Raw genomic sequence first — 27426 nt, 5'->3', positions numbered from 1 at the left:
GTTTTAAACACATTCCTAAACATGTCTTGCATGCGTTTACATTCTTAACACATTTTTTTACAGTGTTACCAACCTCAATTATCCTCCACAATAGATTCCACCAAAAACACCGGGCTCAAAAGGCAAAAAAAGCTAAGTCAATCAATATCCGATATGACGTCAGGCTAAAAGTCAACTACTCAAAAACACGCCGGTATGCATAAGACAAAGAAGGTACTTTATGCCTTTTTAGGCCATGTTGCGTATTGCTCACGGCAAAGTCGATGCGATGTTTTCCTTTTGATGTTTTATTATAGATGTGCTTAAAATATTTACAAAGGCTAAAAACGTTCAATCATGCTTTTATGTGCAACTGCGAACTAATTGCGTGATTTCCCCATGTGTTAAAGTGTGAATTTGGCTCGATAAACAAGGGAAACTAAAATATAATTCCCTCTATTCCCCATCTTCTTTCCATTGGAGAATTTAGAAATACACATCTTAGAAAAAAGTTCAATGCCCTTCATTCAGACCAGCGGGCATCCTTAAGTTCAGCGGGCATCCTTAAGTTATACGCATATATGAAACTAGTCCGTTTAGTTACATAGAGTGATTGAGTGATCAGTGAGTGAACTTGGTTAAAATTCTGGTTCGCTCCGATTCGGCGCGCGTCAATTTGGATTTTCTCCCATATAAATGGGTTCAAGCCTCGGACCAACTGGCTGTCTTAACAAATATGATTCAATTCTCCGAAATTCATAAATATTTTGTTTGATTGTTTGTTTGTTGTTTTACGCTGCACCCAGCTATATGACGGCGGTATGTAAAATAATCGAGTCTGGACCAGACAATCCAGTGATTGACATCATGAGCATCGATTTACGATTTTGGATACGATGACACCCATAAATCAAGTAAACGAGCCTGACCACCCGATCCCGTTAGTCGCCTCTTATGACAAGTATTGTCGACTTTAACGGCAATCATGGGTTGCTGAAGACCTATTCTACCCCGGATCTTCAAGGGAACGGTACACTGAGACATTGTCAGGACACTAATAACATTCACAAAGGGAAGTGTGTGTGTGTGTGTGTGTGTGTGTGAGTGAGAGAGAGAGAGAGAGAGAGAGAGAGAGAGAGAGAGAGAGAGAGAGAGAGAGAGAGAGAGAGAGAGAGAGAGAGAGAGAGAGAGAGAGAGGGGAAATCCCAAACCGATGCAGGTCTCAGATGGTACATAATCGGAGCGAACCGGGATTCGAAACCACAATCATAGGATTCTTGCACTGAGAATTGCGGCACCATAGACGACTGTTCCCACGTGACCCCCAAGTTACATACAGAGACAGGAACTATTGAAGATATCATTCTGTCGATAAAAGTTGTGGGTTGTAGAAAATCGCCGCTTTGAAGAAATTCAATTCGTCGACAATTACCACTTTGTCTAAACCCACTTTGTCTCACAACCCATTTATCATAAACAAGGCGATTATGGGATTCGAACCTGCGCAGCATCATTGCACGCCCAAGGGACGCAACTCAGTATATGTTGCTATATTTAAAAGATGGCAATTAAAATGAATGAAATGGATGAAATGGAATTGGAAATGAATACTTATGGAACAGTTTGTTGTTGACTCAGTAAAATGATATGCTGTCACAGGTTCCCAGCCTTGTCTACCAAATGCGCATTGGAAACAATATTCTTACTTTAAACAAGGACATTTAATATAAATTCAATCGATCAATCTTTATTTCAAGTACTGAAAAGGCCATAGGACTATACTACATATATACATACTGTAGCAATGGGTGCAATAGGAATTACATATATCGTAACGAAATGTCACATCTATAATGCAGAGGATCTGATGTTCATTGCATGGTGTATATACATATACAAGATATTTTGTGACTGTTTCGTTTTGAGATGACATGATATAAAACTTGTCTATTCTAGGATTCAGATAGAAATATGTATGTATGTATTCTTTTCTGATATTTGCATAAAATGGACCGACTAGCAAAAAATGGTATTCATCTTCTATCTCACGGCAATACAATATTTAAACAATCTGCTTTCCCTTGATATCGTTAAATGTCTACCATTTTCTAATAGAAGGTCATGAGAACAACATCTGAAACGGGATAGTGCTGTTCGGAATTTCTTATCCAAAATATATTTTTCAGGAAGAATGAATGATTTAAAAAATGTGTAATGCTTTAACTTATTGTGTAAAATCTCCAAATGTAAATTCGTGACATACACTGTCGGGCAAAAGAAAGTATCCACCAATGTTTGAAAGTGGTTTCACATTTATTACATTTGACCACTTTCTAAACAGCATTGTGTGTTCATTGCCTTCCGCGATGGGAACCTTGTCAATTTACACTTGTCAATGTACACGATCTACACTACCAGTTGTCGGACTTGGTGTGGAAACCTCTATTGCTGAGTGGGCTAGATCGCTGACTGTGTGTGATGGCGATTAAGTGCCTCACTCTGAGAGTGTGGGTTCGAATCCCGAATGGGACAGAACACCCCAACACTACTAGAAGTTGTACTTTACAAACAAAGTGTCCCTGGCAATAATATCATTTATTACAGGTTAAACTTGAAATGGTCATCCGATGGTGATGTATTTGATACGAGTAAATGATTGCGACTGTTTTCAGCCTAGTAACGTTCTGATAACGTTCGTACTTTGGTCAAATCCAAATTTCAAGGGTATACTTTCTTTTGCCTGGGAGGTTACTCAGTTACTTTTCAAGGTGGCCCACATTCCAAGCGCTATTTAATCCCTCAACGATGCTTGCGGGTTTTTCTACATTTAAGCTTGTAACTAGTTGTTATAACATTTGTGGGTCTTCCACTATGAAGTATATCGGTCGCGTGTTATTGTTAGGTCTTCAAGTGTTTGAATGGCTTCTCTTTAAGTTATAAAGAGAACACCACTTCAGATGTTATCTCCTTACAAGCATTGTGCAGCTACCAACAAAGATATATTGTAGAAACATATTTTTTACACATTGTATCGTGTAACAGATGAGTGAGTGAGTATGGTTTTACGCCGCTTTTAGCAATATTCCAGCAATGTCACGGCGGGGGACACCAGAAATGGGCTTTACACATTGTACCCATGTCGGGAATCGAACCCGGGTCTTCGGCGTGACGAGCGAACGCTTTAACCACTAGGCTACCCGACTGCCCCTTGTGTAACAGAAGAAGGGAAATAGGGTTTAAGATAACTGCACTTTTATAACGATGTGCATGAATGCGTGCAGGCGTGCGTGTATGTATGTGTGAGTATGTTACATGTGTGTGCTTGAAGTCCGCTCTAATGCCATTTTTAGATGCTAGCCCACTGATATACCATGTCGCAGTTTAACATGGATAACCTTCCCAGACACAGTATATCGTTTCCTAGCCGATCAGTCATTGTTTTTTCCTCTTAATACCGAACGCCGGGCAGGGTAACAACAAGTACCATATTTCAAAATGTTTTGTTAAATGCACTCCCCGTGTTACAGATCTAGACATTGATAAAGCTTAATGACATAAGCGACTCAAAACGATACAAAATATACTGGTCATTTTACAAGAAGCACTTTCTCGCAACACGGAATTGATCAGATCACTGTCACATCGTCGCAACGACAAATTATGGATTGTGTCACAATACATTTTTCAAGAAACCCCTATAGAAAAGACAATCAGTTTTAGGACACACGAAATCTTGCACTTTTCTGTATTCTACTGTGACATCATGTATTTTGTGTCAAAATAATCTGTGTGACGCCAAAATAGTGCTGCGTGGAACGGAAACCTTAGGGCTTAGTGGTGTCCAAGTTGATTTCGAAGTAGCCGCATTACACACTTACAGTGCCCGCAAAATATGCGAGTTGGGTATGATGACGCAAATAATCATGTGTTCGAGCTTACACAGCATTTTGTTATATTTAGAGGCTATATCATCAGTGTTTCTTTAACGGCAACCCACTCAACATATTGTTCTCAACCAAGGTTGCTTCTCATAATATAGGGGCGGTCGGGTAGCCTAGTGGTTAAAGCGTTCGCTCATCACGCCGAAGACCCGGGTTCGATTCCCGACATGGGTACAATGTGTGAAGCCCATTTCTGGTGTCCCCCGCCGTGATATTGCTGGAATATTGCTAAAAGCGGCGTAAAATCAAATTCACTCACTCACTCTCATAATATAACACCAAAGAGTTTAATATTTTCACGGTAGAATGAATAAAAACATACTGTATCTTAAATGTAGAGATAGGTTATCTATACATTTAACAGCATTTTTAAAGTTGCATTTTACATTCGATCAAGCGCATTTAAACAAAGTGTTAAATAAAGAAGGTATGCACCCAAGTTTGATGGTGGATAAAAAGGAAACAAACATTATAGTTGTGCTTTGGACCTACGTTTGCTGTGTTTGGGCGACTGTCTTCAGCCCATCAGTGTTTTGATAACGATTGTAATTTATTGGTAAAAATACAGGTCCCAAGTGTATACTTTCTTTTGCCCGACAGTGTGTACAAACAACCCAGCTCTACGTCGAAAACACACTGTGCTTATCTCATAATTTTAACAAATGTAGACATATCTGAGTCACTGTTAGCTCTACGTAGAAAACACACTGTGCTTGTTTCATAATTTTAACAAATTTAATGTAGACATATCTGAGTGATTGTTAATTCTACGTTGAAAACACGCTGTGCTTATCTCATAATTTTAACAAGTGTAGACATATCAGAGTGATTGTTAATTCTACGTTGAAAACACACTGTGTTTATCTCATAATTTTAACAAATGTAGACATATCTGTATGATTGTTAATTCTACGTCGAAAACACGCTGTGCTTATCTCATAATTTGAACAAATGTAGACATATCTGAGTGATTGTTAATTCTACGTTGAAAACACACTGTGTTTATCTCATAATTTGAATAAATGTAGATATATCTGAGTTCACCTGTTTTATTTGCAACTTGCAGCAATATATACCCGAAAATATCATCTGAGGGGAATCGAACCAGGGCTTCAACGTGACGAGCACAGCCTACGTCAACTGGGGTATGTAACTGCCATTTCAAATATTGAATCAGCGTTATCTAAGATAAAACGCTAGACTTGTAATTGCCAATTTCGAAATATCTGCCCCTATACCCCCCGTGTTAAGTGGGCACGTGTTCGTATATGTAATATACCGTTATCTGTTGTCCCTAGCAATGACATGGTTGCAGTCATCAGTTTACAGAACATGGACAGGTTTAATCAAGGGTCGTTGAAGCAAACTGTTCCACTATAATGTAATTCATTGCAAAATAATCTTGTTGCAAATTGGATTCTCAAGGTAATGCTACCGACCAACTAGTTGATATTTCGAGGAATGGGGGTATATGCCGGATGAAACATAATTGTTTGGCTCCACAGCAAAAAATATATATTGGACCACCGACCGGATTAACGCTAAATGTGCACACCAGATTGACACATCAATAAAAGCAAAAAAGAAATGAAGTCAATGCAATGAAAAAAACTTTACAGATTGATTGCTTAATCATTAACACAAAAACTGTAGTCACGATACGAAATTAGTGAAATCGTCCAGTGCAATAAAACAGAAAGAAATTCGCTAGTGGTCGTGGCCTATTTTGAAGTTTATAGACATCTAATCACAAACATGTTTACTTCGTTAGCCATTCAAACGCCATGAAATAAGTTATTTTATTTATTCCCGATTTCCTAAAGTCTGATAACAGGGTAACTGGATGCCTTAATTGCCATTCAGAGACGAACATATTCAATTTATGAGGGTATCTGTTTTTAAAAGATGTGCAGTAGAAGATATGTAAAATGGAAACATGATCTGGTGTATCGACTTTGTGTCAGACAGTCGTATCCCACTCACATGTAAGAAGCAGCAGTTTAAATAGAAAACCAGTTTTTCCCTGGTCGATCATAAAGAAGCATTTATCGAAACATACTCGAAACAGACTCCAGTACAGCATCAGCTTTAGTCTAGTATTTACAAACCTAAGTGACTAGTGTATGTACATAATAATTATATATTTACCACAGTCACCATAAATCAGCGCATTTGGCGTGTTTAAAGAAAGTTTGGAATATAGATAAATGCGGTTCTAGAGAACAACAAAATCTTTTTTAATGCTTCAACATAGTACATTTGGGTTCATCTTCATATATACTGAACAATTAACATAGGGACCATGTTTTGGGATATTTTGATGAAATTGGGTGCTCAGTCGTCTCCACAAAACAATATCCCCCAAATATTCATGATCCCCCAACACTTTTGTATATATAAAGACATTGATAGAACTGAAATATTGTTCAAAGCGGCCAACTCACTCACTCACTTAAATAGCAAAACACAATGTGTAAACTTTTCCTTCTAAAATAATTTAGGAACACATATGGACATTCTGCTTGTTTTGTACTTTTGTCCAAATGATTTAGCCTTTTTTAATCGTTTGGAATATGTACGCTTGGATAGCCATCTTTAATTAATATAAACTCCGCCCGTGAAGATCCGAGTTCGACAAATGGGATCGGGTGGTCAGGCTCGGTGACTGGTTGATGCAATCACACGATTGTCTGGTCCAGACTAAAATCTTTATATACAGAGCGCCGTCACACAGTTGGAGTAATGCTGAGTGCGACGTTAAACAAAATGATACAGACACATTTCTCTCAGTACCTGTCTTGTGAAGGGTGAGAATATCATTCCTTACCAGTCGCATCGTCTTGTGAAGGGGTGAGAATATCATTCCTTACCGGAAGCACCCGTCTTGTGAAGGGGTGAGAATATCATTCCTTACCGGAAGCACCCGTCTTGTGAAGGGGTGAGAATATCATTCCTTACCGGAAGCACCCGTCTTGTGAAGGGGTGAGAATATCATTCCTTACAGGAAGCACCCGTCTTGTGAAGGGGTGAGAATATCATTCCTTACAGGAAGCACCCGTCTTGTGAAGGGGTGAGAATATCATTCCTTACAGGAAGCACCCGTCTTGTGAAGGGGTGAGAATATCATTCCTTACCTGTAGCACCCGTCTTGTGAAGGGGTGAGAATATCATTCCTTACAGGAAGCACCCGTCTTGTGAAGGGGTGAGAATATCATTCCTTACAGGAAGCACCCGTCTTGTGAAGGGGTGAGAATATCATTCCTTACAGGAAGCACCCGTCTTGTGAAGGGGTGAGAATATCATTCCTTACCTGTAGCACCCGTCTTGTGAAGGGGTGAGAATATCATTCCTTACCGGAAGCACCCGTCTTGTGAAGGGGTGAGAATATCATTCCTTACAGGAAGCACCCGTCTTGTGAAGGGGTGAGAATATCATTCCTTACAGGAAGCACCCGTCTTGTGAAGGGGTGAGAATATCATTCCTTACCGGAAGCACCCGTCTTGTGAAGGGGTGAGAATATCATTCCTTACAGGAAGCACCCGTCTTGTGAAGGGGTGAGAATATCATTCCTTACAGGAAGCAACCGTCTTGTGAAGGGGTGAGAATATCATTCCTTACCTGTAGCACCCGTCTTGTGAAGGGGTGAGAATATCATTCCTTACAGGAAGCACCCGTCTTGTGAAGGGGTGAGAATATCATTCCTTACCGGAAGCACCCGTCTTGTGAAGGGGTGAGAATATCATTCCTTACAGGAAGCACCCGTCTTGTGAAGGGGTGAGAATATCATTCCTTACAGGAAGCACCCGTCTTGTGAAGGGTGAGAATATCATTCCTTACAGGAAGCACCCGTCTTGTGAAGGGGTGAGAATATCATTCCTTACAGGAAGCACCCGTCTTGTGAAGGGGTGAGAATATCATTCCTTACAGGAAGCACCCGTCTTGTGAAGGGGTGAGAATATCATTCCCACCTGTAGCACCCATCTTGAGAAGGGGTGAGAATGTCATTCTCTACCTGTAGCACTCATCTTGTGAAGGGGTGAGAATATCATTCCCACCTGTAGCACCCGTCTTGTGAAGGGGTGAGAATGTCATTCCCACCTGTAGCACCCATCTTGAGAAGGGGTGAGAATATCATTCTCGACCTGTAGCACTCATCTTGTGAAGGGGTGAGAATATCATTCCTTACCTGTAGCACCCGTCTTGTGAAGGGGTGAGAATATCATTCCTTACCGGAAGCACCCGTCTTGTGAAGGGGTGAGAATGTTATTCCCACCTGTAGCACCCATCTTGAGAAGGGGTGAGAATGTCATTCTCTACCTGTAGCACTCATCTTGTGAAGGGGTGAGAATATCATTCCCACCTGTAGCACCCGTCTTGTGAAGGGGTGAGAATGTCATTCCCACCTGTAGCACCAATCTTGTGAAAGTGTGAGAATATCATTCCCTACCTGTAGCACCAATCATGTGAAGGGGTGAGAATATCATTCCTTACCTGTAGCACTCATCTTGCGAAGGGGTGAGAATATCATTCCTTACCTGTAGCACCCATCTTGTGAAGGGGTAAGAATATCATTCCTTACCTGTAGCACCGTCGTTTTAAGGTGTTAGAATATTATTTCTTACTGGTAGCACCGTCGTTTTTAAGGTGTGAGAATATTCTTCCTTACCGATAACACCCTTTGTGTGATGCGGAACAGAATATCATTCCCTAGCGAAAAGCACCCGTCGCCTCATGGGCGTGAGAGTATCATTCCAGTCAAAGTAGAATCTCGAAAAGATTCTTTTCGGCTTTTCTAACTGCATTCAGGAAAAGGCCGTGATAAGTTTCTCTTCGTCGGCTTTCAGCCTGGCATGCACAAGCTTTCCTAGTCCCTCGGTAGGTTTAATGAATAACACATTCCACGTTCCACACGAAACGTTGTTGTTTATGTTTAATTTCAGTGACACCCTATGCTTTGAAGTATTTGATATATGCTTTAATTTGTCCCAATACTCCATTCGGTATAACTTCAGTTACTACAGGTAGTCATTAAGTATCCTGAATCACCATCTACAGCACACGTTGCCTGACACATCTCTGGGGTAAAGCGGTGAACAAATTCACATCGTAAATATGGTCTACAGAGATCCCGCAATTTCTGATGATTCGTCGCAGGAACAAGCTGTCTGTCGGTCTCCTATGTAATTAGAGTGACATTCTTTTTTATTGTTGTTTATGTCTCATTTCAGTGACATTCCTTTTCATTCACCTGATGCAAAGATCGACTTCCAATAATTACCACTTTCGGTCCTCTCCACATATATATTCATGTTTACTTCGTTGTGGTCCAACAGCTATGGACTGTTTCGAGACTATCGACAGCAAAAGTATTCTGGATGCTCGCGAGTGCACAATACAAATCTCGAAAATCACAATGGTGAAACAGGTAAACAATCATTAATAGAGATTTGTATTTGATCCCTACCCTCTCTCTCTCCATTCTTTCTCTCCTCTGTCCCTCTCTCCCTCCCCTTTCTCTCTCTTCTCTCTCTCTCACACTATCTCCCCCTCTCTCTCAATACATACATTGCTGGTGTGAACAGCTGTTTCGTGCCCCCTCTCTCTTTCTCTTTCTCTCATCTTTCTCATTCTCTCTCTTTATCTTAATCTTTCTCTCTTTTCTTTCTCTTCCTCATTCATTCTCTCTTTTTATCTCCTTCGCTTTATATATATATATATATATATATATATATATATATATATACACACAAAAATGAGGTAAATGTTCACTCGGTGTACATGTAATATATAATAAAATAATAAAGTCCACGTTAGTCCATCATCTCCTTTATATCAGTTTCATACATAGTACTTTCGCTGTCTCATGACAGCTCTTCAGTGTAACTGACAATGACATATAATGACGTCATACTTATGATGACGTCATAAATTACAACTGTGACGTCATAATGTATTTACACACTCCAGCGACGACACCAAGTAATTTAACAATTGTAAGGAGACATTTGAATTAAATATACAGTATTTGTAAAGTAACAGTGCAACATTTACGATTGTCCACGTTCTATCCTCATAACTGTGATATCATGTCAGTCATAAGGGACAACCTCCCAATTCTACAGCAAAGCGATAAAATGAAACAAGGACTGAATAAATTTAAAATTATAAAAAGTACCAGGCGACCAAAAAATCTCAAGCAAATTCTTTGTCCATCCAAATATTCTTGTACAGAGAGTGTACCATGTGTAAGTAGATGTAACACACCAAGATGCGGCACGTGTAACATCATAAGTGAAGGTACTACTTTCCTTTTTGCAAATGGCAAGGGTTTCAATGTGAAAGCCGACATGAACTGCCGCAGCAAAGATGTGGTGTATGTTATGAGATGTTCGGGATGCGGCGAAATCTACATCGGTGAAACCGACATGGAATTAAAAGATAGAGTCACTGTACACAGACAGCAGATTAGAGACCCTAATGTTCGATGCTTAGCTGTCAGCAAACACATGGATGATTGCGGAAACGGGAAATTTACTATTTTTCCGTTTTATAAATTGTATACAAGTAACAAGCAGCTGAGACTGGAAAAAGAACAAATGTTTATCCAATTGATTAAACCAAAATTGAACTCTAGAATGTATTAATAGATTTGTCATTTCAATCGTAAATGTTGCACTGTTACTTTACAAATACTGTATATTTAATTCAAATGTCTCCTTACAATTGTTAAATTACTTGGTGTCGTCGCCGGAGTGTGTAAATACATTATGACGTCACAGTTGTAATTTATGACGTCATCATAAGTATGACGTCATTATATGTCATTGTCAGTTACACTGAAGAGCTGTCATGAGACAGCGAAAGTACTATGTATGAAACTGATATAAAGAAGATGATGGACTAACGTGGACTTTATTATTTTAGTATATGTATATATATATATATATATATATTGCTGCTGTGAACAGCTGTCCTCTGCCCCAATGATGTAAACATGAATAAATGAGCAATACACGTGAATTCATGTTTAACAGAATGTTTTTTTACTCCGTACGAGTCAGCCATCCCAATAATTACCAACTGTTACCAAAACAGTCGTTGTGGATGTTCAGCGGATGTCTGCCAATTCTGGTTACAGTCCCATTTTGCTCACAGTACTGAAACAACCTGATCACGCGGTTTGATGCTCAAAGTGGATGCAAGAATCAGCATCACTGAGTACCTGTTTTAATTACCTGTCGCAGGATAAACTTGCCCATACAAAACAGGGTGAGAAATATAACACACATTTATTGACAGAAAAATGTCCGCTCTTTTGCAGTAGCAGTAATTTAAACATAACAATATACATTAATGACATTGTGAGCTACCTTTGTGAGCTTAACAAATATAAAAATGAATTCAATGCTTGACAATTACATTTATTATCAGGCTAATATGCCACTAGAGTATAGTAATCCATACATTTGTACATGACATCGTGAGTCAGATCTCTACAAAATGACTTTGTGTCTGTGCAGCATAGCACAACAAATAAACATTGACTGTTTCTGAAATATTATTGTTGATCTAATTGCATTGTTTAACATGACTTAAATTTTTTAAATTTGAATGTACATAATGATATTCTTGTAAGTATTTATCTCCATGGGGGATATACAGAACAGTAGTTGTGCCGTTGTAGTAGCTTAGTACTGTAGTATGCTATTTAACTCGGTGCAGTGGAACAGACCAGGGTCCACTTGCACAAAGCGATCTTAGTGCTAAGATGATTGTAACTCCCATACTTTAACATAGGCTTACGATAGTCTTAGCGCTAAGATCGCTTTGTGCAAGTGGACCCTGGAGTACTACTGTGTTAACACTACTGTTAACTAAAGGACTACTACAGTGGTAAGTAACTAGGCATTGAATACGTATTGTACTCCATCCGATGTGACCCGTGAACATCCGGGTTCAGCAACCCATGACTATGCTTCTTGTAAGAGGCGACTAACGGACCGGGTGGTCAGGCTCGCTGACTCAGTGGATACATGTCATCATATCCCAATTGCGTAGATCGATGCACATGATGTCAATCACTGTACTGTCTGGATCAGACTCCATTGTTTGCAGACAATCGTCATATAGCTGGAATATTGCTGAGTGCGGCGTTAAACAACAAATAAACAAACAAACAAATAGATGGGTTAGGGTTTGGCTTGGTGCTCCGGGGCACTAACACAGCAACCACTACCAAGATGTGATGACCTGGCACGTCGTGCTCTTGTATATATCTACTTGTATGAAGCAAACTTTTTATATATCGTAAACCATCAGCTTAACTGTTGTTAATTCCAACCGTACACCAATCACTCCCTTTTAAGCACACGCAGATCTACCCTAGCAAGCAACCGAGGCGGTGTTAACAGTGAAACATAATAGGTGCGTCAAGTGTTAGCCTCACAGCGGAAAATCCAAAAATTCATATTATCATTAACATATGACTCATATTATGATATCTGGAAGGAGTTTACATGTGTAACATAAGATAACAATGTATGCCATACACCAACTATCTAAATGTCATCAAAACCATATTGGAAGTCATTGAAAACACAGTTTTATTAAGTTTTGTTTGAGTTTGAAAATTTCCATGAGACAATTAAGAAAACATATTTGCTCAGTCGTTGAATAACCTCTCTGAAACCTGTCAGTATCCCTGAAAGGATGTTATTGTCGATTATACACGTATTTAATCTTACCTCTCAGCGGAATATAGTTTCCAAGGCATGCTAATATGGTAATTGATCGAATATTTTCAAGATTATTAACATCGCCTTCGTTGTTAGGTTTGATGATGTCTGTCAGCCATGGATCTGTGGTGTCTCCATTGTCCACCGTAATATTAAATAATTCAAAGTTAATTGGAATGGAAATGTATTGGTCGAGAAAAAATGTGGTTTTCCAATCTCGGGCTAAACCGACTTCTTGAGGTTGACAATGTCCCAAACCCTATACATCTCCTCTCATTTCCTTAACTGGGAACCGCCGCTTTGGTGTAGTAGATATAGCGTCTGTCCGGAGATCGAAGGTCGGTGGTTCGATCCCAAGGCCACGTATAACAAAAATATGTTAAAAGAAGGTACTTGTTACTTGTTACCTCCACTTTATCTTGGTGGTTTTCTTATCAAATTCTTTTTTTTGTCAAGGCCATTCAAGTTAAACACAGTATGATTTCTCCTATATTCAATGAACGAAAATAGACAAAAGGTATATCCCAAGGGATTTTCTCTTCTTTGTTTTGGCTTGATTATTAATATTTCCAGAAATACGACAAATCAGTTTCCGCTACACGGGTGACACTGGATCTGATCGTAAACACATTCTTTATAATCTTTATGTTTAGTTTTTTTATATGCTTGTTTACAGTTCGCATTCTGAACTTCTTCGGAGGGGCTAATTATATATCGACGTCTAGCTTTCTTATAGGTCCTTCTCATGTTAAGGCACTCTGTACTTTACAAATTACGGTAGTTATGTTTATGCGTTTTCTTATTACTGTTGTTCCGTCGGGATTCAAGAGTATCGAGGATGTTACACGGATTGAAGAAAAAAACATGTCGTTCAGAAAGCGGAAAGAATTGCATGGTTGTTCGCTCTGTTGTCAGAGCTGGATCCGATAGTAGTGAGAATTACATATACGAGACAATGGCATGAATTTCCAGCTTGTTCCATAATTTAATAGTTGTTTCAGACAGCCTTCAGGCTGACAAGATTCCTGACTAGTTTCAAGCGTCAAAGCTTACATTCTGTCAGGGCTCATTGTATAACTGCTGGTACAAAAGAACCAACGGTCATTTAGACGCGCGGTATCTCTTAATGAGAAAACCTTAACCAGTATGGCGATATCCGACTAATTGTTGACCGTGGTGCGACGATGGGCGATGAAATAGTCGATATTCACTACATTGCGTGAGAGCGATGTTAACAAGTCAGTTGATCGTCTCCCGTGAATGTTCGCCTCACTTCTCATACACTGTGGAAGTGTATTAAGCTGCCCTTCCACAAACTAACGTCACGACGCAAGTTATCACATTATACAGACTCCTGTGCTTGTGGATAAAACTCCATTCAATTGCGAGCACAACTGTGTTTACATGTCATTACACATATTCTGATCTCAATCACAAACGTCAGAGTCCAACAAGATCCGATTTTGATGTTTTCACCACGATGAGTCAACAAAGTGAGACAAACTGTCAATGGCCTTGTTGGGAAAATATTGAAAACTTTTCAAAACAAGGTGTACACGCGACAGTTACTGAAGTGATGAAACATTTGTTCCGTAAAATAGGTTTCCGAAAATAGACAATTAGAAGAAAAAGTATGAGTCTAAAACTTAATGAAAAGGATAGAGCGATTGAGAACCGGCTTTCAAGACAGGAGTTTCCATGGAAACAACATGGCAGGTATTGTCAAGAGCAATGGTAAAAATGGTGGCAGATGTTGCAAAATCCGTTTAAGTTGGTTCTCTACGGAAATCCCGATTTATCTCAAGTTTTAGGGAACCTTGGTAACCCAAAATATACCTAAACGGAGATCTGACCAAAACTAGACTGACTCTTGTCCATCAAACCGCACTACTTAATATTGAGAAGGGGTCAGTCTGAGCATATTGTCGATACGTCACGGGTGGTATAATCTATGATTCCCCTGTCCCCCGTACATACATTGTCAATACGTCAGGGGTTGTATACTCTATGATTCTCCCGTGAATACATCGTCAAAACGTCACGGGGTGTATACTCTTACATTCCCCCGTCACTCGTGAATACATCGTCAATACGTCAAGGGTTGTATACTCTATGAATCCCCCCGTCACCCGTGAATATATCGTCAATACGGCACGGGTTGTATACTCAATGATTCCCCCCGTCACCCGTGAATACATCGTCAATACGTGACGGGTTGTATATTCTTAGATTCCCCCGTCACCCGTGAATACATCGTCAGTACGTCACGGTTTGTATACACTACATCCCCCATCCCCCGTGAATACATCGTCAGTACGTCACGGTTTGTATACAATAAGTTCCCTATTCACCCGTGAATATATAGTCAATACGTCACGGGGTGTATACTCAATGATTCCCCGGTCACCCGTGAATGCATCGTCAATACGTCACGGGTTGTATATTCTTAGATTCCACCTCTCACCCGTGAATATATCGTCAATACATCACGGGTTGTATACTCTATGATTCACCCGTCACCCGTGAATACATCGTCAATACGTCACAGGTTGTTTACTCAATGATTCCCCAGTCACCCGTGAATACATCGTCAATACGTGACGGTTTGTATACTCAATGATTCCCCCGTCCTCCGTGAATACATCGTCAATACGTCACGGGTTTTATACACTACATCCCCCGTCCCCCGTGAATACATCGTCAGCACATCACGTATGTATACAATAAGTTCCCTAATCACCCGTGAATACATCGTCAATACGTCACGGGTTGTATACTCAATGATTCCACCGTCCCCCGTGAATACATCGTCAATACGTCACGGGTTGTATACTCAATGATTCCCCCGTCCTCCGTGAATACATCGTCAATACGTCACGGTTTGTATACAATAAGTTCCCTAATCACCCGTGAATACATCGTCAATACGTCACGGTTTGTATACTCTATGATTCCCCCGTCTCCCGTGAATACATCGTCAATACGTCACGGTTTGTATACAATAAGTTCCATAATCACCCGTGAATATATCGTCAATACGTCACGGTTTGTATACAATACGTTCCCTAATCACCTGTGAATACATCGTCAATGCGTCACGGTTTGTATACCACAAGTTCCCTAATCACCCGTGAATACATCTTCAATAGGTCATCAGGGTTTCCTCATCATTCGTGACACACTGCCGCATTTCGCCGCGATCACTGAGTGGGTTCGGTCCGTCGACGTTATAACCATAATTTCAATGCAAAGTTGATGCATGTCATCGTATCCCAATTGCCAAGATCGATGCTCATGATATCAATCACTGGATTGTATGGTTGAGACTCGATAATTTGCAGACCGTCGTCATATAGCTGGAATATTGCTGAGTGTGGCGTCACAACAACAAACAAATACTTACGAATATTGTGTTTCCATGGTAGGATTTAATGTCATCCCACAAACTTGGTATTCAAACTTGGACACTACTTCATTGCTGATGATTGCTAGGAATCATGAAATAAGAGAACGTGCAGCTCCGTCATGCCACATTGGGATTATATTTGAGGGATGGCACAGCTCCGTCATGCCACATTGGGATTATATTTAAGGGATGGCACAGCTCCGTCATGCCACGTAAGGATTATATTTAAGGGATCGCACAGCTCCGTCATGCCACATATGGATTATATTTAAGGGATCGCATAGCTCCGTCATGCCACATAGGGGTTATATTTGAGGGATGGCACAGCTCCGTCATGCCACATTGGGATTATATTTAAGGGATGGCACAGCTCCGTCATGCCACGTAAGGATTATATTTAAGGGATCGCACAGCTCCGTCATGCCACATATGGATTATATTTAAGGGATCGCATAGCTCCGTCATGCCACATAGGGGTTATATTTAAGGGATGACACAGCTCCGTCATGCCACACTGGGATTATATTTAAGGGATTGCACAGCTCCGTCATGCCAGACTCTGATTATATTTAAGGGATCGCACAGCTCCGTCATGCCAGACTGGGATTATATTTGAGGGATGGCACAGCTCCGTCATGCCACATTGGGATTATATTTGAGGGATGGCACAGCTCCGTCATGCCACATAGGGATTATATTTAAGGGATCGCACAGCTCCGTCATGCCACATATGGATTATATTTAAGGGATCGCACAGCTCCGTCATGCCACATAGGGGTTATATTTAAGGGATGGCACAGCTCCGTCATGCCACACTGGGATTATATTTAAGGGATTGCACAGCTCCGTCATGCCAGACTGGGATTATATTTAAGAGATCGCACAGCTCCGTCATGCCAGACTGGGATTATATTTGAGGGATGGCACAGCTCCGTCATGCCACATTGGGATTATATTTGAGGGATGGCACAGCTCCGTCATGCCACATAGGGATTATATTTAAGGGATCGCACAGCTCCGTCATGCCACATATGGATTATATTTAAGGGATCCAACAGCTCCGTCATGCCACATAGGGGTTATATTTAAGGGATGGCAAAGCTCCGTCATGCCACACTGGGATTATATTTAAGGGATTGCACAGCTCCGTCATGCCAGACTGGGATTATTTTTAAGGGATCGCATAGCTCCGTCATGCCACATATGGATTATATTTGAGGGATGGCACAGCTCCGTCATGCCACATATGGATTATATTAAAGGGATCGCACAGCTCCGTCATGCCACACTGGGATTATATTTAAGGGATTGCACAGCTTCGTCATGCCACACTGGGATTATATTTAAGGGATTGCACAGCTCCGTCATGCCACACTGGGATTATATTTAAGCGATGGCACAGCTCCGCCATGCCACATTGGGATTATATTTAAGGGATGGCACAGCTCCGTCATGCCACATATGGATTATATTTAAGGGATCGCACAGCTCCGTCATGCCACATATGGATTATATTTAAGGGATCGCACAGCTCCGTCATGCCACATAGGGGTTATATTTAAGGGATGACACAGCTCCGTCATGCCACACTGGGATTATATTTAAGGGACTGCACAGCTCCGTCATGCCACATAGGGGTTATATTTAAGGGATGGCACAGCTCCGTCATGCCACATTGGGATTATATTTAAGGGATCGCACAGCTCCGTCATGCCACATAGGGGTTATATTTAAGGGATGGCACAGCTCCGTCATGCCACATAGGGGTTATATTTAAGGGATGGCACAGCTCCGTCATGCCACATTGGGATTATATTTAAGGGATCGCACAGCTCCGTCATGCCACATAGGGGTTATATTTAAGGGATTGCACAGCTCCGTCATGCCAGACTGGGATTATATTTAAGGGATCGCACGGTTCAGTCTGTTCATGTATTTGTTAAGGGCCCGTTTCATTTAAATAATCATCATCTAAAAATGATTCACAAGTCATTATGAAAGGCATCACATGTAAACCCTTACACCTGGTGTCATCACTGATATTTCAGTGATCCATTCAAATAATTTTCACCGCTATTTGCCCTTTTACGCACGATGGAATCTATTTCGGCAGGTACTTAAGGCCTAGACGGCGTTAAAGGAGACTTACAACACTAAATGCATAGCTGTGTCCCACATTTGGTTGTACTGGTTTTCAGGGAACGTTTTTCTATTTGAACAAGATTATCTCTTTGACCCCAGCTGACGTTCTTTTGAGATGTAGATAAAATACATGGAAAACCTCTGGCAAAAGAATTCATCTTGGATCACAACTTAGATTTTCTATTGTAGTTAGAAAAATAAGCTTTCATAGTTATTATAGCCATGATTACATATTTGATCATGTCATGAGTCCAAAGCATGCACGTGAAAAAAGGAAGAAAAGGCTTGCTATTTGAATATGTCTGATTATTTGCATACCAATAATTCAAAGTGTTCCTCACATGAAAGACTTGACATTTCCAGTTGGCCAATGAGGGTCCATATCCAACCTCGCCCATAAATGTTTAATTTGGTAGGTGTTGTTACAGTCATAGGAAGATTTCCGACCGGAAACCCGCTTCAAACCCAAACCCAAACCCTAACCATAACCCTAGCCTTAACCGTAACCGTAACCCTAACCCTAACCCTAATTAACCCTGACCTAACTCTATACCTAAATTTAAATACTTGTAATGTTTGCTTGTTCCCATCATATATATTTATTACATAAATGATTTTTTAATACTCCTGGCCATGCGTTGTTTGAGTTATTAATAATGAAGCAGGGGTTACAGGTTGACTGCGATAATATACAATGAATGAAAATGTCAAATGAAGTTTTAGATGTTCGTTAATTAAGCATGACTATTGTCAACAATTATCACAAAAACGAAACCCTACGTTACCCTATCAGTTACTCGAACATTTTGAGCGCTCATCCAGTTCAAAGAAACCAGAGCATTCCACATGCATTGAGGTCATTGACGGATTGGGAATTACTGCGCACCTCTTGAGACATATCAAGAGAAGGGAGGTGGCACAGTGGTTGAAACGTTCTCTGTAACGCCAAAAGACCGGGCTCGATTTCCAACATAGGTACAATGTGTGAAGCACATTTCTGGTTTTATTCCGGCTTTGTACTGCTGAAAATATTGCTAAAATCACTTCCTGAGTTTTCAGTGTGTATTTGTCTTTTTTCTCATTTCTAATTTGCTCCTTCAGGTTTGGTTGTCAGGCTTAATAAATGTTCTTCCAAAGACACCTGTCACGGCAGTTTGTCAGTGCCCCATGTCAAGCTCTTCATTGATCTTGTAATGCTTGTGGACACATTCGTTTTACAGTTTGTCGCTTTTCCCGCTTTACATTTAAAACATTCTCAGAGGACGATGCCAGCTGACATTAATCAATACAGTCAGAAACTTGTTTTTATTCCGTACTAGTATTTCCTCCGACTAAACTTTGTTACGATGTGAGTTCCAAATTGAAATCCCGATTCGGTTCGTCCAGAACTAACTTGTGAAATCATTGCATGCGCACACAAGGTTAATTAACAAATTATACTGAAACACACAGTGCTAGGTTTACAATCACAAAACAAATCACAATGGGTCAGATAGGTGGCAGCAGCAATTGGTGTCATCATGACTGACATCATGAGCATCGATCCACGCCGTTGGGATCAATGACAAGCATCAACCAAGTCAGCGAGCCTGACCACCCTATCCCGTTAGTCGCCTTTTACGACAAGCATAGTCGCCTTTTACGGCAATCATGGGTTGCTGAAGACGTATTCTACCCCGGATCTTCACAAGTCAGTGTTGGAAGCTGACAGGTTGTCCCATCTGCAAAAGCCAAGCAGAAAAAGAGGCAAATCAGGTCACCAAAAGCCTCGAAACGCCCTCGTGTCGCTATAGTTAGAGTCAGATTCTAGATGTTGTCCCATTCCGAAACGATCAAGCCTGCCATGCTTGTCAACAATATCAAAGGATGGTTACTCTAATTTAATAAAATTCGTTAAAATCTGGCCACGACAACACTCGACATATTACATGTGCTGCAACCGTTTGCTGCCACTAGCAATTACAATAAAGAACAATCCCTACTCAATAACAAAATCTCTCGCAGAGCATTTTTGGTCATCAATAATATTTTCTTTACTCATAATTTGATGTGGTGATGTGCATTTGAAACAACAGACCGATTACTTGTTTGTTGTTTGACGCCTGCACTCAGCAAGATTCCAGCTATATGACGGTGGTCTGTAAATAATTGAGCATGGAACAGACAATCTAGCAATTGGCGTCATGAGCAACGATCTGAGCAAATGGGATACGGCCATGCGATCCATTCAGTCGCCTTTTACGACAAGCGTAATTGCCGGGACCTGTATTCATTCCCAGAATTATTTACACTCCTCCGTTAAAAACATTCCGCTGGAACATTCACCTTACGAAGGAACGGAACTTCCCAAATTTATGTATTCTAAGAAATGAACATGTAATCCAAGGTTCATATGACCAACGTTTGAAATGTACGTTTCATTTTGCCCCCATATTCGTAAAATGTTGCAGGACTTGAAATAAAAGAATATCAATGTGACCATGAACATATATTACATCGGTGTGTAAATATGGTAATTGTTTTCATATATTTTCTGGCGTGAACAATTATCGTATATATGCTTTACAAATGTGACACAAATTTTATCCATTAATAACATTTTCACGGCTCTGTTTCGGCGAATAAACTGGTTATTCTTCTTTCATTGACATTATATTTTTACAAGTATTCTATGTTTCATACACTCCTAAATGTTCGGAAAATTACCATATTTTGCATATATCTCAACGTCTCGGTCCTGAACCAGATTATGTTACCAACGTGGGCTGGTTAGTGTGTTGTAGCAACCACGTAAGCGAGGTAATGAGATAATGAGTAACACTTTGCTGTGAAGCATTAACGTTTCCTCGGTACTCGGCGTAGTTATTAACCTAGACTTTATCGACGCACTGCATCGAATAGTTATCAGCTTCTATCTTAAGATTGGTTTGTTGTTTTACGCCGCACTCAGCAATATTCCAGCTATATGACGGTGGTCTGTAAATAATCGAGTCTGGACCAGACAATCCAGTGATTAATATCATGAGCATCGATCCACGCAATTGGGATCGATGACATGCATCAACCAAATCAGCCTGACCACCCGATCCCGTTAGTCGCCTTTTACGACAAGCATAGTCGCCTTTCACGGCAAGTATGGGTTGCTGAAGACCTATTCTACCCCGGATCTTCACGGGTCTCTATCTTAAGAATGGCTTAGAAGTAGTATAATGTAAAGGTTTTGAATATGATGTGAAGCGCAACAAGGAGACTCAGTCGTGTTTCGTTAAGTTGAACCTGTTTATGTTATCAACTAACTGTAGAGTTGCATTGTAAACAAATGTCATTGTACACATGCTTTTTTTTTAAAGAAAACGACTAATTAGGCCAACGTATTGCGGTTGGACGACGTCATTTGAAACAAATATTTCGTTCCCGAAAATTTTAGAAACAAATAATTTGTCCTCAGGTTTAACAAATAAATCATGTTCATTGGACATAGTTGATGTTCCGAATGATAGCGTGTTGTTTAATGTTTAGGTCCTCCTTAAAGCGCAGACTGTGGGCGATACCATCAAAATATGAATATGTGATTGATCACTTGAAGTATTAAAAGGCATGACACAATGATCAACAATTCTCTTCTGAATAATACTTGATTTGATTGCGCTGCAATTAGATTTCATCAATACTTTGATACGTCAACTGTATTCAAAACTTTTCGTGAACATGTTTATGTTCTAAATATTGTAAGAGTTTGATGACGTTAAGATGTTGAGATCCTGACCTATTTGATGTGATATGCTGAGTCAGTTACAAAAGAAATATTTGCGTCTCCGGCGTTGACGTTCTACATTTATGTCATAAGCGTTTTTAAATAAAACACGCAAAGCCTTTGTTCTTTTTGAGACTTACACATAATCCTGAACTCAATATGCCTAGAACCTGCGTTGTACCTACACGTATATATCTGTTAACATCTTAATTGCTCCATATTTAACATACCTGTCATACATCGTGCCCTAAAATATATATTGCACAAAGTAATGAAACATTGTCAATGCATTAGGCATATTCATATTTGTATCTCTGTAACCGGACCGGCAAATACATTTGTGATAATCTAATTCACTATGCAATATCAGTTTAAAATTCACAGAAGGAATATGTCAAAGCAACATGGCTACAAAGCCACACTATTCTGTTTTGACATGAGCAAATATATTTCTGGTAATTCAAAACAGTTGTCACTTTTCCCCTCCCTCGAGACATGGATTGCATTAGTTGTGTTTAATACTCTGAGTCATACTGATCTGTACGCGTTTTCTTGTTAGGTAGAAACTTTCATATTTTGAATACATAGCGCAGAGTACTCCAATACAGCTTATACAGTAGCATATCATATTTCTACCTCAAGATAGGGGACGAAAGTTCAAGTTTAAACGACAAAAGATGAAATATTTCATACATGATTTTACTCACAGTGACGATACAAAGTGTAAACGAAACTCGATTAAAGGCCAACTTTCAAATATTGCATGCATAGTGGTGTTTCGTCACAAGCGTGTTCATAAGGCTATACAGTCAAACACCATTGTGTGGAAGTCGAAGCGACCTGCGTTAATGCTTCGAGTATCCGAGTTTGGACACAGTCACGTCTCTGCCAACGACATACAGTCCGGGTCCATCTCAATCTCTGACAACTAGGATGCGCTGTCAGTAACTGTCCTCTGTAAGGTCTGTAAGCCTTAGTTCTTTCAGCCCTGTGTCGCCTGGCCACCGTCCGCCAAATAACCATATACCCTAAGGCATACGTCGCTGATGAGGTCACTGTCAGAAATGGATTCCGGAGATGCAAAGTATGCAAGTACCGGTCTTCATTGGGCGTAGTTACTCTGGATATGCCTGTTTTTGGATTTACTGATGTCTGGTTTGTAATATTGCATCAGGTTACTTCCAGCAACACGGGAGCAACCAAAAGTTCCAGCAACGTGGACATGTTTGTGTCAGTGTGAGTGATTGACATGCCATCCGTATAATTTATATAGCCTTATAAAAAACGTGCGGTGGACATGTATCACTTTCTGCAGAGAGCATTGATGTGTTTGGACGGTGTGTGTTGCATTGATTTAGTTTGAAATGTGTTGAACATGAAGTGCGATAGGAAAACAACTTAATACCAAATTCGTTAAAGCGGACAGCGCGTGTTTTTTTGTATGTAAACCCCCACATTTTGGTACAGATAATGAAACCTACAAAATACACTTATTTTCCAGCAATATCACGGCGGGGGGCACCAGATATGGGCTTTACACATTGTACCAATGAAGGGAATCGAACTCGGCATTCGGCATGACCAGCCAACGCTCCCCACTAAATACTGAAAATGTGGGTGTACAATCATTAACTTTACCTGGGAATCCCTTTATTCAGAAATTATATATAAAGAGATGACATTGTGGAATTCAACGTCGGATTGTCTCCCATGGTATCCGTCGCCATTCTTCTTGTAAGGCCTGCCCAAGCTGTTTCAAATTCTGGAAACGCGAACCCTTCGTCCTAGAACATCCCAAAGGTGTTCAATCGATGACATGTCTGGAGATTTGGCTGGCTAGGGCAATGTTGTGACACCTTGCTGCCTCAGACAGTCGACTGCAACATGAGCTCTGTGAAGGACGTGTGCTGTCATCCTTGAACTCAAAGCTCTGACCTACGGGCTGGGATGTCTGAACGGGATGTCCAGTCGGCGAAAAATGTGGTCCACCTACGTTGACTGGTCATCTGCTCTTGCACGATCCATTCTGTTGTTGTATGTGATGCCAGGCCAGACCATGATGCTGCCACCACCGTACATATCGTGCTCTTGGACTGTTGCCGGATAGTACCACTGACAATGCCATCTCCAAACACGTTGTCCAGCATCTGTAAAGTGTAATGAGAACCTCGAACCCATGTGTAGTGTTCTTTCAATTACGAAGAGACAAGTCCTAACTTCCGACTTCACTTTTTCATCGGACAAGTGACAAGCCAAGCTAAGCCCGAGCACGTATTGCACTAGCGTTACGTTACTATGTTTTCCAAACCGCTAATAATATTACATGAACGACTTCTGTTTACCAACATAATTTATCAAACAAAACCTAATATTTTACACCATGCAAATATGTTTCTTAAAGATTTCGAAAACGGTCTAAAAATATGTTCTACCAAGAAAGGCATTCTACTTTAGAGGATACTTCACGTTATGAATACTTTACTTCAACCAGAATTTGTTTTATCTGTACTCACTACGGAAAATGTAAGAAAACATTTAATTAAATATCGACTTGGTTTAGTAGAACTATTTGTAAATAAAGAAAGAAATTGCCCATTGAAATATCGAAAAGAATTTATCCATTATGTAATATAGAGATAGAAAATGAAATTCATTTTGTGTTTTTCTGTCTATTTTACAATGATCTTCAAATAAATACATCAATGATTATTTAATATCAGTGTCACGGATAATGCCTTTGTATTTCTTCCTGAAGACAAAATATGAATCTACTATACTAAATTTTCTCTCTATATATAAACACTGCATCAGCTAAAAGGAAACTAGTCAGACAACGTGTATATCCTTATGTGTAAAATTAACGATAGTATTTACAGTCGTAACTCTCTAGTATATGGACTGGAGGCCTATGTAAATAAACTTCTTTTGACTTTTGACTTAACTCATCAGAAAACATGGTGTATCTTCAATGCCGCTCTTGACGACCTCCAAACGCCCGTGCGTACTTTTTTGTGAGGCGCCTGTATGCCACGGTCAGACGCATCCCTCTGAAAGGCCTTCCTCTACCCACTCTAATATATCACACTTTTGACTGATTGGTCTGAAAGATATACTACCATCCTACCGGAATCTCTCCTTACACTCCCTTTTTATGTTGAATGCATAGTTTAAAGGGATTTAGATCTAACTTAGAGTACTTAAAGTCCATGTTTCAGAAAAAAATACCATCACTTGATATAGTCTTTGCGAAGTCACTGGTCTCTAGTTTTTTTTACATGTTCCCATTCACATTCTATACCAGCATGTTAATGTCCCTGGGCAGTTTGTCCTAACGGTCTTTGATATCAGTTGCCCCAAACTTTGGGATCTCGCGTACAAACTTGCCGTCAACAATCAGCCTGGACAGATTTGTGTCTTTTTCCAAGTTTCTTCTCACGCTCTTTGTCCTTAAATCCCGAGAGCAAACAATCACAGGCATGTATTTCATCAGGGTGTGTTACTTTGTCTTGTCTGTGTGACTTGGCTATCTCCATTTGCTGTACCTCGTCCCTCGCCATCCCCATCTCACCAACAATGAATGACTTCAATAGGTCTTCAGAGTCTTCTGTTTTATCAGGATTGTCTACGGTCTGGTCTCAAGTTTGCATAGATGATTGTAACCCACAGGATATAAGGTCATTCCGTCTACTCTGTGTCTCCTATTCTTACGTCTTGCTCTCCAGCTGTTGAATCTTTAGTACAAGTTTATCATGGTGTGCTTTTGTTTGGTCAACAACATATTCACTTGTCTTCGCGTCCTCTCTCAGCTTTGACATACTCTCTATTTCATTTTGAATGAAGGTAATTTTGTCGGAAGTTGCCTTAATATTTGATTGCACGTTATTGAAAAGTTCATCAAGTTTGTTCAATCTTTTTTCAATTCCGTTAATTTTAACATTAGTTTTTTCACTGCGTTGTTGACGTGGTAATGTGTGTTGTGTCCGTGTTTCATTGTTTCAGTGATTGATGTTAGCTCCGACCGCGTGGCCACGATTTCCACGTGCAGCAATCGATCTTGGCGGTGACATTGGTGGTAGGGTGTTGAGACTTTTTTCCCCTCTTGCTTCGTGCTCGGGTCTGCGTGATCAATCTTGAATGTTTCCTGCCATGGTGTTATGTATTTCAGCATTCAAGGTCTAAGGCTTGAAGGTCAAGGCTTCCAATGAATTGCTCGAGCTACTCTCCATCATTTTCTGTGCTTGAAAAAATAAATATAATATGCACGTTTAATTTGATCACTGTAATAATATGTACAAGGCGTGTTGTGTTGGGACCTGATTCACACTTGCAAAAGAGATACAAAATTTGTTTTGTTTGTTTGTTGTTTAACGCTTCACTCGGCAATATTCCAGCTATATGACCGTGGTCTGTAAAAAAATCGCGTCTTGATCAAACAATCCAGTGATTGACATCATGAGCATCGATCCACGTAATTGGGATACCATGACATGTATCAACCGAGTCAGCGAGTCTGACCACCCGATACCGTTAGTCGCCTCTTACGACAAGCGTAGTCACCTTTCACGGCAAGCATGGGCTGCTGAAGACCTATTCTACCCCGGACCTTCACGGGTCTCGAGATAGAAAGAAAGCCTGATCATACTACATGTTGTCTCTTCCATATGTGTATACATGTCACACACAATTAGAACATATACATTTACTAGAATATCAACAATATTACATGGATGTTACTTTCCTTTCTAAAAAAAATCATGGAATGGTAAAAAGACTTTTTTCCAAGGGTGTTTTGTTGACCTACACAAGTCGAATGTAATCTGCTTCGGTATTTTGATTTCAGTTGCTATGTTTTACCTGACGAGTGTAAGCATGTCGCAAAAATAGTGTTTTCTTTTTCAGAATGCACCTCTTTGTGTGAGTCCCAATTGCTTTGAAGTGATTGGTCCTTAGGATTGCCAGTATCATGTAATCATTGGTCAAAACATGCCCTGATTATGCTTCTTGGTTTCTCAACACCATACCCGTACTCATTGATTTCTGCCTCATTTAGATGACAGCTGGGATCATAACTGAAATACGTTCAAAGTGACGCTGGCCCCATCTCAAGATATCACAACGCCTCGTTATATTAGTTATTTTGCATTCTGTATAACCATTCACATTCTGCTTTGTGAGTGTAAGGCAGAAAAATTATATTAGTAGTATGAATCGATTAATTTGTGACTGCCACTAAATTGGCTAATGGAATATGCTGACGAACATGGATGTGTAATTCACATGTGGTACCACAGAAGACACAAATATCACATTTTTTGATAATCACATTACTTTTTAACCTTTTATCTTCTACATCATACATAATATATGTAAAAACTGACATAGTTCATGCATTCATAAATCAAACTCTCAGTGCCAAAAATTAAACTTTCAGCAAATATACTACCACTCACGAATAATATAAAGACATTA

General features: G+C 40.1%; 1 protein-coding gene across 3 annotated transcripts in view; it reads left to right on the top strand.

Annotated features, from left to right (window-relative positions):
* LOC124133171 (QRFP-like peptide receptor) overlaps positions 1 to 27426 on the top strand; it is a 216414-nt gene that overhangs the window by 59684 nt on the left and 129304 nt on the right. Inside the window, exon 2 of one of the 3 annotated variants that reach the window (XM_046497431.2) lies at positions 4987 to 5065. The exons of 1 other annotated variant lie outside the window; for it this stretch is intronic. The gene's annotated coding sequence lies outside the window, so the exon portion shown is untranslated. Of the gene's footprint in view, positions 1 to 4986; positions 5066 to 11761; positions 11814 to 27426 lie in introns of those variants that run through there. One more of the 3 variants, XM_046497432.2, reaches the window with a different exon arrangement.

Source organism: Haliotis rufescens, unplaced genomic scaffold (genome assembly GCF_023055435.1).
Source record: "Haliotis rufescens isolate VD_foot unplaced genomic scaffold, xgHalRufe1.0.p SCAF_2, whole genome shotgun sequence".
NCBI lineage: Eukaryota > Metazoa > Mollusca > Gastropoda > Lepetellida > Haliotidae > Haliotis > Haliotis rufescens.
This window is presented reverse-complemented; position numbering and strand designations above follow the sequence as displayed.